General features: G+C 50.0%; 1 protein-coding gene across 2 annotated transcripts in view; it reads left to right on the plus strand.

Annotated features, from left to right (window-relative positions):
* Positions 1–4: 4 nt before the first annotated feature.
* KIAA0513 (KIAA0513 ortholog) overlaps positions 5–18,166 on the plus strand; it is a 69,028-nt gene continuing 50,866 nt past the window's right edge. For both annotated transcript variants that reach the window (XM_005592686.5, XM_005592688.5), the window contains exon 1: positions 5–62. The gene's annotated coding sequence lies outside the window, so the exon portion shown is untranslated. The remainder of the gene's footprint in view (positions 63–18,166) is intronic.

An 18,166-nucleotide genomic window follows, 5' to 3' on the forward strand; every position in this document is an offset into this window, starting at 1 on the left:
AGTCGCCGCAGCCGCGGAGTCCGACGGCGCCGGTTCCCTGCGCTGTGTGCCCGCGGTGAGAGGTGCGGTGGGGCGTCCTCAGGCCGGCCTGACAGGCTCGTGAGGGGAAGGATGACCCGGGAGGGACGGCGGGGACCCGGGACGGGGGTCTGCGAGGGGTGACAGCTGGGAGCGCCGTGGGGCGGGGAGCGCGAGGAGGGAGGAGGGGTCCGCGGGGTAGGCGGGGGCGGGGCCTCGCGGGCCGGGGGCTCAAGCCGCGGTTCTCCGCAGACTCCTCGCCTGCTGGAAGGCAAGGGGAATAGGGGAAGGTCGCTGGGAGCCCATGGGCGGAGGGGCAGTGCGGACGCCGGTGAATGAGTGCAACCCGGGCCGCTGCCGGGAGGAGGCGTCCCCAAACCGGGGGCAGGTGGTGGCAGCAGGTGGCTTTGGGATGGAGCTGGTGTCCCAGTCTTGGGGGAAGAAGAAATCCCGGACTTCTGCAAGGGCATTCTGGGGAGAGGGTGCAGGGACCCGGGGGGTAAAGACATTGGCGAATCGTGCGTGTGTGCGGGTTGATGAAGTTGCTGCCTCACCGCTCCCGGGGCTAGCAGGGTGGGGTGAGAGAAAGGGGCTTCCTGGCCTGGGTGGCCAGCCCTATCCATTCTGCCTCTTCCCTCTGCTCTTGATGGGCCCGTGAGCAAAGGGGAGGATTGCAGAGAGCATAGCAGTGGAAATGCGGTTTTAGCAGCTCAGTTTAGGACCGCTGGATCAGGTGGAATTGAACACGTTTAGAGGATCTTGGAAAGGACAGAATTGAGTGTTCTGGAGCTGGGTGCGTGCCCCCCATTCCTGCCCTTGTCCTGGGTTTGTGCTTCCCTGGGTTGCAGGTTGATTAGACTTGGGAAGATGAAAAGGGGAAGAGGAAAAAAAAGACTTTGCAGGGGCACCAGCTGGGTCCTCTTCCTCTCTAGTTAGGGGCCAGGCATGAGTCCCAGCCTCCGGATTGTGCAGGAACAGCCTCTGAGCTGGCACAGGTGAGGCGCCCCTGACGTGGAGGTAGTGGCTGTGGTGAGTCAGTGTTAGAGGCAGGCTGACAGCTGTCAGGGCCAAGGCTGCTTTAGCCAGGCTGTGACTTGATGTTGATGTTTCAGATTCATTTCCTTAGAGGCAACCCCCTCCCTCAACCTAAAAGCAGGGCAGAGAAATGCTTAACACAGAATCGTGCAAAGGAAAAAGGTGTGGGTTATATTGCATGTGAGCGTTCCTTCCTGTCTTCCCCCCATTTCTCCTGGGAAGCGTATGTTCTCCATTGTTCAGTGTCTCTGGCTGTCACTTGTTTTTATTTCCACTTTGTTCAGAAATAGGACTGCTTACGCCTTTGAAGCACGGGACGAAAGGCTATTGAGATTGGCTCGCAATGAAAAAGTTGACTCATGAGATTTTCTTTTTCCATTAAAGAGATGAAGATGGCGTGGGACTCACATGTAGGCAGCCTTCACGATCAGATCATCACTAGCCTCTCTGTGTTACATTCTGACGTTTCTGGCCGTGTTTGCCTTTTGTATGGGACGTGTCAGTTAGTGTGAAGGTTGGTTTGCGTTATTTGAGATGTAACAGCCAAAGGCAATGAGAAGCCACTTGGTGACGGAGTAAATCACAAGCCTTAAATAATTTGCTGCTGAATGCCAGAAAGTGGAGGATTTCCATAGATACTGGCTATGGCTCCCTTTTCATGACAATAACTGCTTCTTCAAAGGTGAATTGCTTTATAGTAGCCCCAGTGGCTCTGAGGAGCATCTTTTAGGACAGTCCCCAGGAAGGGTTTGGGGTGGGATGAGTCATGCTGCCTGCCTCTCTGTCCTCCCACCTTCTCCCTCCTTTCTCTCATAAAGCAAAAGTAATCAGGTTAAAAAAAAACACCAAAAGCAGCCTGGGGCAGTTTTTAAAAAAAGTCATGAGAAGTCAACCAGCAGCAGGAAAGACATGCAAAAGCAGGAGTAAAAAACTCTATTGTCCATAATAACCCTCACTTTCATACTTCACAAGGGTTTTCCCACGCAGACTCGTGGCTAATCTTCATTATAAGCTTGGCAATCAGGATGGGTTTGTTACCATTCCCATGTCACAGATGAGGAAACTGAGGCTGAGTGACTTGCACAGGGTCACTTTGCTACTGTGGGCACAGTGAAGTGATCAGCCCAGCCATCTGACACTGGATATAGCAGCCCTTACCACTCTGTGGAATGGGAAGTGGGGCAGATCCGGGTGGATTGTGCCTCACACAAGGGGTCCTCAGAGGCTTGCAAAACATCCTTTTCTTCCACCACCTGCCCGGCTTACCGAATCCGCCGCAGCACCCCTGCCCCCACCCCAAGCTTGAGGTAGTCTGCGTGGACTCAGATTTATTTAGACGTCCTTGAGAAATCCAATAGGAAGTATGATTTCAAAGAGCGTCTTTTGCTTAAGTCTCTGTATTTCCACATAGCCCAGGTGTCTTCAGCTGTGTGAGGCAAGAGAGCATGCAGTTCTCCGGCAGCCTGCTAGAATCGTTTTCCTTGTCCTCCACCCGAAAGAGAAATGCAGTGGTTGTGAAACCAAGGGAGCTGACCCAGTAACTTTGTTTATTCTAAACCATTTTTTATATGTGGCATTGTATGCATTATGGTGACACTTAAAAATAAGCCATAGGGCTGGGCGCGGTGGCTATCGTTTTCCTGTAATTCCGGCACTTTGGGAGGCTGAGGCAGGTGGATCACGTGAGGTCAGGAGTTCAAGACCAGCTTGGGCAACATGGTGAAACCCGTCTCTACTAAAAATACAAAAATTAGGGCCGGGCGCGGTGGCTCAAACCTGTAATCCCAGCACTTTGGGAGGCCGAGACGGGCGGATCATGAGGTCAGGAGATCGAGACCATCCTGGCTAACCCGGTGAAACTCCGTCTCTACTAAAAAATACAAAAAACTAGCCGGGCGAGGTGGCGGGCGCCTGTAGTCCCAGCTACTCGGGAGGCTGAGGCAGGAGAATGGCGTGAACCCGGGAGGCGGAGCTTGCAGTGAGCTGAGATCCGGCCACTGCACTCCAGCCTGGGCGACAGAGCGAGACTCCGTCTCAAAAAAAAAAAAAAAAAAAAAAATACAAAAATTAGCTGGGCATGGTGGCGGGTACGTGTAATCCTGGCATCCTGGCTGAGGCAGAATCACTTGAACCCAGGAAATGAAGGTTGCAGTGAGCCGAGATTGCGCCACTGCCTAGGTGACAAAGAAAGATTCCATCTCAAAAAAAACAAAAAACAAAAAAACCCCCAAAAAGGCGTAGTTGTTCTGAGGGAAGAACAAGTTTTAATCCCACTGTCTAAATCTGGGCATCACAAAGAGGACTTCGGGGGAGGTTGGCCGATAAATGTTTCGGCAAGTCAGTGGTATAAAACAATGGAAAGCCAAGGCAACCCCGGGCACATGAACAGAAGTATAGGTCTGGAATGAAACAGGGGACAGTCCCAGTCTACTCCATGCTTAGAACATTGTGTTCTTTTCTGGACATCACATGTAATGAACAGTGTAGAAAAAAATAAGCATATTCATTGGAAACTGCTACAGTGGTGAATGAATTAGACGTAAGCCTGGAGAAGCTTGGGAACTGTGATTTATTAAGCCCAGGGTTCCAAGAACCAAGGGACAAAAGTAATAGAAAGACTTGGCCTTGGCTGGGTGTGGTGGCTACACTTGGAATACCAGCACTTTGTGGGGGCCAAGGCAGGTGGATCACCTGAGCCCAGGAGTTCAAGACCAGCCTGGGCAACATGGCGAAACCCCATCTCTACCAAAAAATATACAAAAATTAGGCAGGCGTGGTGGTGCAAACCTGTAATCCCAGCTACTAGGGAGGCTGGGGTGGGAGGATCACTTGAGACCCAGAGGTGGAGGTTGCCATGAGCTGAGATTGTACCACTGCACCTCAGACTTCAGTTTTAAGACCGTGATTGTGCAAGAGTGGTCGTTTAAAAAGTCTGAGTTAAATCATGTCTGTCTCTAGCAGCTTCCCAAGACCTTGGTCAACTAGGGCAACTGCGCAGGTGCTGACTGACCCTGCCTGTTTCTCCAGCTTCATCGACTGCTGCTGTCACTCACCAAGGTCCTGCCTTCTTCCTGTGCCTTGCGAGTGCCAAAATGACTCTGCCTCAGGGCTTTTGCACGGGCTGTTCCTCCTCTTTCCATGGCCAGCTTCCTGCTGTTCCCATCACTGCTGCAGTATCACATCCTTAGTGAGACCGTTCCTAATAGAATAATGTTCTTTTTCCTCTGATCCCTGTCCACTCACTCTGTCATATTATAGTGTTTTATTTTCTTCATAACAATATCAGAAATGACCTCGTTTATTGGAGAATGCTTTTACTAGAGACGGTCAAACCTAGCCTGGCTAGTGGACCATTGGGCAAGAGAATTCAGGCACTAGACAGACAGTAATGCCAGGTCACCTTTATTTCTCTCAGGACTGCTCTCACAAAGAAGTACACATCGGGGCTCAAAGCAACCGAAATTTATTCTCACAGTTCTGGAGACCACAAATCCAAAATGAAGGTGTCAGCAGGGCTGGTTCCTTCTTGGGGACTCAGAGAGAGACTCTGTGCCTTGCTCCCAGCTTCTGCTGGTGGCCGGTGATCCGTGATGTCCCCTCACTGGCATCTGCGTTACCGCAGGGTCAGCCCCTGTGGTCACATGGCCTCCTTGTCCCCTTGTGTCTGTCTCCACTTCATGTCTTCTCCTGTGGGTCTGTGTCTCTTCTCCTCTTAAAAGGGCACCAGTCGGATTGGACTTGGGTTCCACACTACTCCATTATGACCTTCTCTTTTTTTGAGACAGAGTCTGTGTTGCCCGGGCTGGAGTGCAAGGCATGATCTCAGCTCACTGCAACTACCGCCTCGCGTGCCTCAGCCTCCCCTGTAGCTGGGATTACAGGTGCGTACCACCACGCCTGGCTAATTTTTGTATTTTTGGTAAAGATGGGGTTTCACCATATTGGCCAGGCTGGTCTCGAACTCCTGACCTCAAGTGATCCTCCTGCCTCGGCCTCCCAAGTTGTGGGATGACCTCCACTCGACTAATTACATCCACAGAAACCCTATTTTCTTTTCGTTTCTTTTCTTTCTTTTTTTTTTTTTTTTTGAGACAATGTCTCACTCTGTCGCCCAGGCTGGAGTGCAGTGGTGTGATCTCGTCTCGCTGCAAGCTCCGCCTCCCAGGTTCACGCCATTCTCCTGCCTCAGCCTCCCGAGTAGCTGGGACTACAGGCGCCTGCCACCACGCCTGGCTAATTTTTTGTATTTTTAGTAGAGATGGGGTTTCACCGTGTTAGCCAGGATGATCTCAATCTCCTGACCTCGTGATCCGCCCACCTCGGCCTCCCAAAGTGCTGGGATTGCAGATGTGAACCACTGTGCCCAGCCCCACAGAGACCCTCTTTTCAATTAAGTTCACAGGTTCCCTGGGTTAGGACCTCAACATATCTTTTGGGTCCAGGGGTTGCAGGGGTGGGGGCGCCTAAATTCAATCCATAATGCCTTCCAGGATCAAGATGCAGTGACGTTTTAAAGGGAAAAATTGGCAGGAGGTGCTCGATTATTTTTAGGGATAATGACGGGGATGTGGACGTTTTTATGAGCAGCATTCATGATCCTTACGATTTGCGAGTCAAGTGCTGACCATTGTGCTTCACCATGAAGAGGGCTAGCAATCCAGCGACCTGCCCAAGGCCATGCAGCTCCTGACAGTGAGAACCTCCTCACTTCTGATTGCAGAGCCCACAGCTTCTTTACCCCTCCCGGCAGGGACGCCACTGCTGCTTCAGGTCAGGATGCTGGGTTTCTCCGATGCACTCTGCAGGAGCCCAGGGAGATGATTCCCTTCCTTTGCGTTTTGCTACACTGGTCCTTGTAGTGGAGGAACAGCTCATGGGCGTCCAGCAGTGAAATAAATGGCGCGGCTGAATACGATGCCCTCCCACTTAGGCAATGCTTCCCAGAGGCGGTGGCGTATGTAGAAGCCTCCTCCCTTGTGTAATTTGGAAGGGCTGTTTACCAAGGCCTCCAGAGCTGTGGGCTGCTGCGTCTCAGATTTGACCAAGGATGAGCCCTCAGGGAGTTCACAGAGCAACTTTTCTCCCTTTGGGCTGGGGGTGGGGGCAGGGGTGGGGGAAAGGTAGAGCAGGACTGGTGCCAGCTGACTTATCTGGTGACTGGCACCTGCAGCTGGAGATGCCTCAATTCCTGGATCTGTCACCCAGATACCCAATATGCCCCTGTCTTTATTTATTTTTGTTTTTGACTAAGTAATACGTGCAGGTGGCACCAAATTCAAATGATACAGGAAGATGTCATAGTTTGTCCCTCCCTGCCCCCGCCGCTTCCCAGTTACCCTCCCCAGTGGCGTTACTGCCCATTTCTTGTGTCTCCTTCCAGAGATCTGATATCCTTTTAATGTCCCCAATTACCTTCATCCCTCTCACCCCATGGGTCATGCTCGCCATCCCTCCCCTCCTTCCTTCCTCCAACCTCGCCACAGTCCATCTGTTGTGACAGATAACTTGTTTCCCGTGTTAAGAGCTGATGAGACTAGGCGTGGTGGCTGATGCCTGAAATCCCAGCACTTTGGGAGGCCGAGGCAAGTAGATCACTGGAGGTCAGGAGTTCGAGACCAGCTTGGCCAACATGGTGAAACCCTCTCTCTTACTAAAAACACAAAAATTAACCAGGCGTGGTTATGGGTTCCTGTAAGCCCAGCTACTAAGGAGGCTGAGGCAGGAGAATCGCTTGAACACAGGAGGTGGAGGTTGCAGTAAACTGCACCATTGCACTCCAGCCTGGGCGACAAGAGGGAAACTCCATCTCCAAAAAAAAAAAAAAAAAGCTGATGGCTGTACTCCTGCCAAGGAGTTTATCTGGGGAAGGAAGGTGCTTAGCAGAAATGAGCCTGTACAGTTAAATATGGGGCAAGAGTGTGGGGAAAGTGCTTTATTTATGGAGTGGTTTTCATAGTCTTGTGCCTTAGACTTCACTGGGTAGGGTTTGCCATGTCCAGGGCGAGTACAGAGGAAGGAATGTGACGGAGACAGTTTATCTTATGTGGCTGAGGTATAAAAATTGTGTGGTTGTTATTATGGCTCATATTTTTAGGGTTTCCTCTGTCCACGCCCAGCTATGTGCCCAGTACCTCATGGGGCTATCACTTCAACCCTCACAAAAACAGTGTAATGTAGCCATGGTTACCATCCCCATTTCGCAGGTGAGAAAACTGAGGTATAGAGAGGCGGAGTAACATGCCTCCATCACACAGTGTGTAAGAGCAGTGCCAGCACGTGGGCCAGGGCAGCCCATCTCTGGGCCTGGGTTTCTTTGCCTCTCCCCTGTGCCACCTCTCCTGGCAGAGTGCAGGTCACCTTTGAGACCCCCTGTCACCAGAGACAAGTGCTCTGCAGGGCGCTGGGCCCCTAAGCCCCACCTCACACCTGTGCACCTGCCTCTGCCCCTTCCCCAGGCTGAGCCGTCGGCTACCCTGCTTCCTCTCAGCCCTCTGATTTCCACCTGGCTGTCAAAGCCCCAGGCACCAGGACATCTTCCTGGAGCCCCCGGTTCTCAGAGCAGGGCCACAGCGGTGCTGGGTCTGTCCCCCGTCCCGTGGCAGGCGCCTCTCTTGCCCTCTTCGCCGCCCGTTCCTCTCTGAGCAGGTCAGAAGTGGCTCTGCAAGTCCTGTGTTGTCCTGCTCGTTCCGTTCCCCAGGCCTAGCCCAGTGCCCAGCACAGAGCAGGTGACGAAGAAATGCTGGTGGCACAGGAAGCTGGTGGTTTAGGAAGCCCTGGTCTCCACCCAGCTCCATGGGGACCCTCCTCTCCCAGGCTGTGAAAGGAAGGCTTTGACCTCAAGTCTTCTAGTGTCAGAATCTTCTCTCACTTTGCTTACGATGTTGTTTTGTTTTTTGTTTGTTTGTTTTTAGAGATGAGATCTTGCTCAGTGGTCCAGGCTGGAGGGCAGTGGTGCAACCACCGCTCACTGCAGCCTCGACCTCCCAGGCTCGAGTGATCCTTCCACCTCAGCCTGCCAGGTAGCTGGGACTACAGGCATGCACCACTATGCCTGGCTAATTTATTTTTATTTTTTATTTTTAGTAAAAATAGGATCTTGGCTGGGCGCGGTGGCTCACAGCTGTAATGCCAGCACTTTGGGAGGTCAAGGTGGGCAGATCACAAGGTTAGGAGATCGAGACCATCCTGGCTAACACGGTGAAACCCCATCTTTACTAAAAAAATACGGAAAAATTAGCCAGGCGTGGTGGCAGGCGCCTGTAGTCCCAGCTACTCGGGAGGTTGAGGCAGGAGAATGGTGTGAACCCAGGAGGCAGAGCTTGCAGTGAACCGAGATCCTGCCACTGCACTCCAGCCTGGGCAACAGAGCAAGACTCTGTCTCAAAAAAAAAAAAAAAAGAAAGAAATGGGATCTTGCTATGTTGCCTGGGCTGGTCTTGCACTTCTCGGCTCAAGCAATCCTCCCACCCTGGCCTCCCAAAATACTGGGATTACAGGCGTGAGCCACCACAGGTGGCCTGCGTAGAGTGTTTAAACAGGCTTCTTTCCTCCTTCTTTGTTTGTTTCTTTAACAGCTTATTGAGCATGTTCTAGATATCATCACATTTTCCCATTTCAGTTGTACAATTTAGTGATTCTTAGTAGTTTTACTGAGTGGTGCAGCCTTCCTCATAATCTAATTTCAGAACATTTCCATCATCCCATCCACGAGACCCCTTTCGCATTTGCAGTCTCTGCCCCCACCTCCCAGTCTGGCCTCTGACAACCACTAATCCAGTTTTTGTCTCCGTGGATTCACCTGTTCTGGACATTTCGTAAACATGGAATCGTCCAGTATGTGGCCTTGTAACTAGATTCATTTTTAGTTCGTCACTGTTGTATCATGTGTCCATGCTCTGTTCCTTTCTACTGTGGATGTTTTTAGTGATTGTCTGGTACTGGGAAAGAGTGCCGGTGCCTTCTGGCCCTCTGCACTCGTCTCCATCTGCCCTCTTGCAGAGGGAGCCTTTGATTGTGGGGTGGACGAGCAGGGAGTAGCCCTCCTGGCTGTGCTTACATATTACGCCATAGACCTTGCTTGACTGCCACAGTGTGCCTGTACTGTCCTCTTTCTGTTCCAGGATCCAGTCCAGGGCACCACACTGCATGTGGTCACACCTGCCCAGCCCCCTCCCCTGGGACCGCTCCCACCTTTCCTTATTTAACGCACAGTTTGGTGGTCTCCGTGTAACACGGGATCGTCATAGCTCCCAGAAGGAAAGTGATGCCGCGGCAGTGTGTGTGTGAGGTCCGCCTCGCTCAGTAGGAAGAACCTGACTTGAGAAAAGCCTGCTTTCATTCTTGCAGGGTTTCTGGCCTTATTCCAGAAATGTTCTCCTGCCTCTAACTATCAGAAATGAATGGCCAGGACGCATTGCTCTGTAGGAGTAGTTTCTAGCCAAGGCTGATGGAGATGGTAAATTAGAAGAAGGAAAGGAGAGAGAAGGGGATTTTTTTTTCTCTCTTCATGGCTGAGTCCATGTAGGAAAGCATGTGCCTGACAGACCATCTTCTTCAGTGACATCCTTTTCTGTGCCAGGTGTGTTTGGAGACATTTTCCTGGCCTTTACATCATAGCCAGACGTGACTCACAAGCAGATGACTCAGTGGCAAAAGTGACCAATGAGCTAGGGGAAAATGAGAATCTAGGAACAGTGGAACAAATGGAAAATGCCAGAGTCAGTGCATGTGGACGGCCGCTGTGACGCTGACATCCTTGAGTTAGGGGATGTCGGGTGAACCTAGGACGCTGGGATACAAAATGGGGCCCTGAAAGGAGGGGTGGAAGCCTCATGAGGGAAGAGAACCACATTCTGAGTGAATAGTAAGTATCGAGAATGAAGTAAAAGAATGAAATGAGACCAAAGCAGTGTCCGTGTGTCACTGTCAAACCTAAGACTCCCTCCCCATAATTTTTAAAAAACTTAATTTGCAGTGGTTGGAAGGAAATAGAAAATCCGTTAATAAAGTAAAACTAGTCGATTCCCCACCCTACTCAGCGAGAGGCAGATTATGTTGAACTTCATTACACAGAACAACATCACTCCTAGAATCCCAAGGCCCAATTTGGATAATAAAAAACACTTTACGAGTCTGCTCTTGTGGAAGGAAGCGATACTCTACATAATCAGAAATTTAATGGAAGTAGAATTAACAAAGTCATCTATGCTGTGGGAAAGAAGTAGCATGTCTCACATCCTCTCTCCCTCCTCCGGGGAACCCTCCCAAGTGAGCTGGAGCGGCCAAGAGCGGAGGGGCCCCGTGAGGCTGCGCCTCCCACCTGTGGTCCTGCGTCTGTTCTTGCTAGCATGCCAGTCCGCTCTCCACACAGTGGCCAGAGTGCAGCATCTTTCCAAAATCGAGCTTATGGCATTCCCCAGGTTTAAACCCTCCAGTTGCTCCTGGGATGTATTCCCAAGTCTGTAACTTGGCCTGCAAGTCCCTGCAGCCCTCCCACCCTCAGCTCCTTCCACACCGCCTTTGTGCACCCACTGGACCACACTGCGTCGCGATGGATAGAATGGCCCAGGTCCATGCCCTTGAAGAGCACTGAGTTTGCCTCTTCCCTGGGCTGGGCCCCACGGCCTCCGGATTGTAGTGACCTCCCTGCTTTCTCAGGCTGAAGGTGCTCCTTGCTGCGAGCTACCTTCCCTAACCCAGCACAGTCCAGCAGAAATGCAGGACGTACCACATGTGTGATTTTAGATCTAGCAGCCACATTAAACAAGTAAGGGTATCTAGCAGTATAATCTATTTTTTAATTGGCCGGGTGCGGTGGCTCATGCCTGTAATCCCAGCACTTTGGGAGGCCGAGGTGGGTGGATCACTTGAGGTCAGGAGTTCGAGACCAGCCTGACCAACACAGTGAAACTCTATCTCTACTAAAAAGACAAAAAGATCGCTGGGCATGGTGGTGGGCACCTGTAATCCCAGCTACTCGGGAGGCTGAGGCAGGAGAATCACTTGAACCTGGGAGGCGGAGGTTGCAGTGAGCCGAGATTGTGCCACTGCACTCCAGCCTGAGCAACAGAGCCAGACTCAGCCTCAAAAAAAAAAAAAAAGAAAGAATCTCTTGTTAATAGATTCTATTATTCTATTTAACCCAATACCAATATATCCAAAATATTATTATTTCTACATGTAATCTATATAAAAATTATTAATGAGATAGTTTACATTCTCTTTTCTGCTCAAAGTCTGAAATCTGGTGTGGTGAGCAGGTTACAGCTTGAACAAGCCACATTTATGGGCTCAAGGGCCACATGTGGCCAGCAGCTACCACAGTGGGCAGCACAGCTCTGACTTGTTAGTGACATATTTTATTCATAGTACAGATGATGACTATAATATCTTTTGTTTGCTTTTTTGCTCTCTGACTAGGACATAAGCTCCCTGAGGGCCAGGCCTTTGTCTCTTTCACCCGGAGCAATGCCTGGTGCACTGTAGATGTTCAATAATACTTGTTGACTGAGTGGACAGAGGCCAAACACAAACCCTCAATTCTCCTGCTGCTCTAGAGGCCACAGAGTAGTCAGTGCCATTGGGAGCCTATTTTAACCGGGGCCATTTAATGTCGCGAGGTTCCTTGTAACACAAAACACTGTTTTATGTAGGGACTTACGTATCATCAAAGGTCTATATGATTACTCTTTTTTATATTTTTGAGACAGGGTCTCACTGTGTTGCCCAGGCTGGAGTGCAGTTGCACGATCAGGGCTCACTGCAGCCTCAACCTCTGGGGATGAAGTGATCCTCCTGCCTCAACTTCCTGAGTACCTGGGACCATAGGCATGTGCCACCATGCCCAGCTACTTTTATTTATTTTATTTATAGATGGGGTTTCGCTGTGTTGCCCATGCTGGTCTTGAATTCCTGGGCTCAAGTGATACTCCCACCTCAGCCTCCTGTGTAAATGGGCCTACAGACATGTGCCACCATGCCCAGCTAAGTTTTGTATTTTTTGTAGCAATGGGGTTTCGCCACGTTGGCCAGGCTGGTCTTGAACTCCTGACCTCAAGTGATCCCCCTGCCTCAGCCTCCCAAAATATTGGGATTACAGGTGTGAGCCACCACTGCTGGCATGATTACTCTTTATTGGGTTGTTTTTTTTTTTGGGTGATAGTGATACCAAAGAAAGAAAAAAGGTTTTCTTTATTCTTTTTTTTTCTTTTTTTGAGATGGATCTCACTCTGTCACCCAGGCTGGAGTGCAGTGGCGCCATCTTGGCTCACTACACCCTCCACCTCCCGGGTTCAAGTGATTCTCCTGCCTTGGCCTCCTGAGTAGTTGGGATTACAGGCATGCGCTACCATGCCTGGCTAATTTTGTGTTTGTAGTAGAGACAGGGATTCACCATGTTGGCCAGGCTAGTCTCGAACTCCTGACCTCAGGTGATTCGCCTGCCTCAGCCTCCCAAAGTGCTGGGATTACAGGCATGAGCCGCTGTGCCTGGCCATAGGAGGGTTTTTAACAGGAAGCAAGTGCAGAGATTGAGATGCTTTGAAGCTGTTGCTTGGAGTTAATGTAGGTCAGGAGTTTCAACTGGAGACATTTGCAGTTGTGACAACCCAGGGGTGCTTCTGGCATCTAGTGGGTGGGGGCCGGGAGTGCCTCAGGCATCCTATAGTGCAAGGACAGCCCCCACCACAAGGAATGACCAGCTCAACTGTTAACGGTGCTATTGTCAAGAAACCCCATTGTTGGCTGGGCGTGGTGGCTCACACCTGTAATCCCAACTACTTGGGAGGCTGAGGTAGGAGGATCACTTGAACCCGGGAGGCGGAGGTTGCAGTGAGCTGAGGTCACACCCCTGCACTCCAGCCTGGGTGACACAGCAAGACTCTGTCTCAAAAAAAGAAACTCCACTGCCAATCATCGCAGCTACACATTTGTTGCTGTCTTGGAATTACCTCTGGTAATGTCGGGAAGGTTTTTAACTTCAGGAAACTTGAGAGGTTCCATGCAGGCCCCATCTTTTCATTCCCTTCTCTCCGTTCAGGTTAAACCCTCCCCAATGTATCATTGCTTTTCCTAAAAGCACAGACCAAATGGGAGCCGCCTGCAGCCAAAGCGTTTGAGATGAAAGAAAATTGGCTCCACTTGTAAACTACAGATGAGAATTTTGCAGAGAAGCCATCTAGAGAAGCATGTGCCTTGAGAGCTGTGGATCAATACACTTAAAGCAGTCCTTGGAACCTATTTAGATACCCTTGAAGCAAAACAGCCACAGAAACGTCTTTCTTTTCACTCACATGCAAGTAAACATCTGCCAACTCCACCATTTCCAGGCTCCTCAAAAATGCATTTGCATATTGCAAAGCAGGACTAGAGTGCAGAATGAGATGTATTTTAATTCCTGTTATATATTAAGGTCCCCTAAATAAGAATTCAGCTCCTGTTTTATTATGGGTAGAAAAGTGGTTGATTATATATGTTTCAGTTTTAGGGTTTTGGGGAATACTTCCAAATAGAAACTGAAGTTGTGCTAGACTAGGCAGTATTTTTTTAATCCTTCCCAACTCTCCAACTAGGTCGGAATCAGTCTGAATTAGCCATGTGGGGGATAGCAAACCACCTCACGCCTGTCACTTCGCGCCAACTGTTTCCTCTGTCCGGAATATCTTCCGTTGTATGACTGGCAGGCTCAGGCTTCTACCAGATTTCACCCAAAGAACGCAGCCCTTGAAAACCGCCCCAGGCAGAGTGGAGTTCTGCTCCTGGGCTCCTCCTGGCATCTGCCTCCTGGAGTCAGAGCGCGTGGCACATGGCTGTCATCTTTTCTGTGTGCATCTCTCTGGACTGTGCTTGGGAAAGGAAGGGTCATGTCCTATTCATCTTTCTTTCCTAGGATTTATCACAGTTCTAGTACTTGGTAGGGACTTAAAGATGGTTGCCAAGTGAATGGCTTGAACTCGTCAAAGTAACACCTTTTATCTCTGCTCGGGCGCTGCCTCCATCTATAAGGAAAGGAGAAGGGCAGAGAGACAGCAGCTGTCCTCGTCAGCCTCAGGTGGTGAGATTCCCAGACGTGGCACTGAGCAGAGAGGTGACAAGCCACTCAGGGGCGGGAGGGACCCTGGGTTCCCCTGGTTCTCTGTGTTTCCAGCTGGTGACACGGTAGGCGGGAAGTGGGGGTTCTAGACCCATCTGAGGAAACCGCCACTTGACTTTGGGGATACAGCTTCACCTTGTCACTTCACTCTCTGGGCTTCAGTGTCCCGCTCTTAAAACAATTCCCGGGAATCTCAGCCTTTGTCCCCTGCACTGCCCACTCCTGTCCCTTCCTTATCTGTCTGCCAAGCCCCTACCCGTTTGCCAGAAGCCTGAAGTCTCATGTAACCCTGACATCCTGGGATTTTATTTGAGTAACACAAAGTCTAGAATTAATTAGTGCATAGCTGTTTTGTTCCCACTTCTTTGCAAACATCCTTTATTGTCTTATAATTATTTTAATAACATTCAACTCTTTTCTTTTGGCAGCGAGTAACTTCTGTGAAAGCCCAGCATTTATGGGTGAAAAGTGCTAAACCCTCCTTGTTAGTCAATCCCTACTGAACTGGGAACTAGAGAAGTTCAGATGCTTTGGATGGGATATCAAATTGCTAATCACATGTGGCCTGTGTGTCTTCCACATGAGGAGACCTGTAGGTTGAGTCTTTTCCCGTGGCTCTTGGTCGAGGGAGTGTTCATCCACCCCGGTGTACTGCAGCTGTGTGAAGAGTCCTTATCTATCCCCCAAATGAGCAAATACGGGACGGGGTCCTTGTCCATACCCGAAATATTGTAAGGCTGTGGACTCCCGCTCTGCCTGGGTTTATCTAGACACGTCCATCTTTGCTCTGTAGCCTTAGGCATCTGTTTAACCCTTTTAAGCCTTACAGTTTCTTCCTGGCCGGGCGCGGTGGCTCAAGCCTGTAATCCCAGCACTTTGGGAGGCCGAGACGGGCGGATCACGAGGTCAGGAGATCGAGACCATCCTGGCTAACACGGTGAAACCCCGTCTCTACTAAAAAAAACGAAAAACTAGCCGGGCGAGGTGGCGGCGCCTGTAGTCCCAGCTACTCGGGAGGCTGAGGCAGGAGAATGGCATAAACCCGGGAGGCGGGGCTTGCAGTGAGCCAAGATCATGCCACTGCACTCCAGCCTGGGCGACAGAGCGAGACTCCGTCTCAAAAAAAAAAAAAAAAAAAAAAAAAAGTTTCTTCCTCCATGAAGTGGGGATAATAGTTTTAGCTCATATGTTACTGGAGAATGAAATCAGATAATTAGTGCCTGGTATGTAGGGAATATACAATAAATGTGAGTTATAGTTATTATGCCATTATCAAAAAGTAGTAAATAATGGTAATACTGAGTGTTGTGGAAAAGAACAGTCCAGCCCAGCATGGCTCCCTCCTAGCAGTGCCATGCCCAGAGGCAGCAGCAGGCAGCGGTCGGCTTGGCCTTTCTGCAGGGCGTTCGTCAGGCCACACCGTGGCACTCAGAGGCAGGCAGGCTTCTGAGATTCCCTGAGAGGGAGGAGCAGAGACTTTTGTAATGTCTGAAAGTGCCATCCTTTTATTCAAATATAAGTTTTTAAGGAAAGAAAATTTTTAGAAAACCGTGATTGTGTATAACTTCTATAATGAGTGGGATACATATCTTTATTTATTTTTAACAACTACGAGGTTTATAAACAAGTAGTGGGAAAGATAATTCTTTACATTTGCTAATATGTCGTAACAGGCACAAACCGAAATACAATTTAGACTAGCGGTGTATAAAAATACTTTTTAAATAGTCATTTTGATAGGTACAGTGGCACTTGGAAAAACAGCTGTGTAGTTATTCCTTGTGAGGACCTACTAAAACAACTCCATTTACTACCCCCAGCTACAGCTGAAAGCACAAACCTGGCAAGCAACTTCTCTTACCCAGGTACACACCACACACACCTGTGCACTGAAATAACCTCCAGCCCCCATCTGTGGTGCACATTGGTGAGGCATCCATCTCAAACAGGACATGAGATGACAGTGTTTGGAGCCTGTTGCTGCTTGGTGGTTTGTTTTTTTTTTTTTTTTTTTTGAGACAGAGTCTCACTCTGTCACCCAGGCTGGAGTGCAGTGGTACCATCTCAGCTCACTGCAACCTCTGCCTCCTGGGTTCAAGCAATTCTCATGCCACAGCCTTTTGAGTAGCTGGGACTACAGGCATGCACCACCACACCCAACTAATTTTTTGTATTTTTAGCAGGGTTGAGAGTTCACCATGTTAGCCAGGTTGGTCTTGAACTCCTGACTTCAAGTGATCCACCCACCTCAGCCTCCCAAAGTGCTGGGATTACAGGTGTAAGCCACCATGCCCAGCCAGGAAATGATGTTTAATGGATTGAAATGCCTTACTTGAGGCTGGGCGTGGTGGCTCACGCCTGTAATCCCAGCAGTTTGGGAGACCAAGGCAGGCGGATCACCTGAGGTCGGGAGTTCAAGACCAGCCTGACCAACATTGAGAAACCCCATCTCTACTAAAAATACAAAATTAATCGGGCGTGGTGGTGCATGCCTGTAATCCCGGCTGCTCGGGAAGCTGAGGCAGGAGAATCTTGAACCCTGGAGGCAGAGGTTGTGGTGAGCGGAGATCGCACCACTGCACTCCAGCCTGGGCAACAAAAGCGAAACTCCGTCTCAAAAAAAAAAAGAAATGCTTTACTTGAATCTTCTTGTTTGTAGACTGGCATGAACGTTTTTCCATATTTGTTTCTTAAAAACCTGAATAGGACAGAAAGAAGGAAGCCTGCCTTATCTTTTCCTTTTGTAGTCACTCATGAAGTTCTATATGGCTTGGGCCCTTGTCCCGTCAACAGCGAAGACACTGGGTCAGTCGTATCGGTTTGTAACTGAGGGGAGATGAACCGGTAGTGCCCACTGCGTGTGCAGGGACTCTGGTCCCCAGGAAGGCACAGCAAGTGTCCCCTGTGTCCTCTAGGGCAGGTCACAGTGTTCAGCGAGGTGACTCAGAAATCAAGTCCCTCATAGTATCCCAGAGGGGGACACGTTGATAGTTGTTTCCTTTCTTGGGGTTCGAAGTGATCCCTGCTGTCCTGGAAACATAGTCTCTGTCCATCTACCACCACAAAGTAATGCTCCTCTTTTTTTTTTTTTTTTTTTTTTGAGATGGAGTCTCGCTCTGTCGCCCAGGCTGGAGTGCAGTGGCGCGATCTCGGCTCACTGCAAGCTCCGCCTCCCGGGTTCACGCCATTCTCCTGCCTCAGCCTCCCGAGTAGCTGGGACTACAGGCACGCACCACCACACCTGGCTAATTTCTGTGTTTTTTGTAGAGACGGGGTTTCACCTTGTTGGCCAGGCTAGGCTGGTCTCGAACTCCTGACCTCGTAATCCGCCTGTCTCGACCTCCCAAAGTGCTGGAATTACAGGCATGAGCCACCGTGCCCAGCCAGTAATCTTCCTCTTAAGAAGGCATCAGGCCGGGTGTGGTGGCTCACGCCTGTAATCCCAGCACTTTGGAAGGCCAAGGTGAGCGGATCATGAGGTCAGGAGATCGAGAACATCCTGGCTAACATGGTGAAACCCCGTCTCTACTAAAAATACAAAAAAATTAGCCAGGTGTGGTGGCGGGCGCCTGTGGTCCCAGCTACTCAGGAGGCTGAGGCAGGAAAATGGCAAGAACCTGGGAGATGGAGCTTGCAGTGAGCTGAGATTGCGCCACTGCACTCCAGCCCAGGCAACAGAGCGAGACTCCGTCTCAAAAAAAAAGGTAATAAATAAATAAATAAATAAAAACAAAATAAAAAAGAAAAGAAAGCGTCTATCCCTCATCATGTCAACAGTCTGTAGCAGTCAGATGCGTTTCTAGACATCTCTGAGCCGTGAAAGAGCAGGCGAACAGGAGGCTGGGGCTGCCGCACCTGCCTGGTTTCAGCTGATCAGGGCTGATTTCTGGCCAAGCACTCACTGTTCTTTGGGGGATCCTTATATTTAATACTTAAGCAGAGGCCCGATGACCTTGTTTGTTTGTTTGTGACAGAGTCTTGTTCTGTCACCTAGGCTGAAGTGCAGTGGCACAATCTTGGCTC

This window comes from Macaca fascicularis, chromosome 20 (genome assembly GCF_037993035.2).
Source record: "Macaca fascicularis isolate 582-1 chromosome 20, T2T-MFA8v1.1".
Classification (NCBI taxonomy): Eukaryota; Metazoa; Chordata; class Mammalia; order Primates; family Cercopithecidae; genus Macaca; species Macaca fascicularis.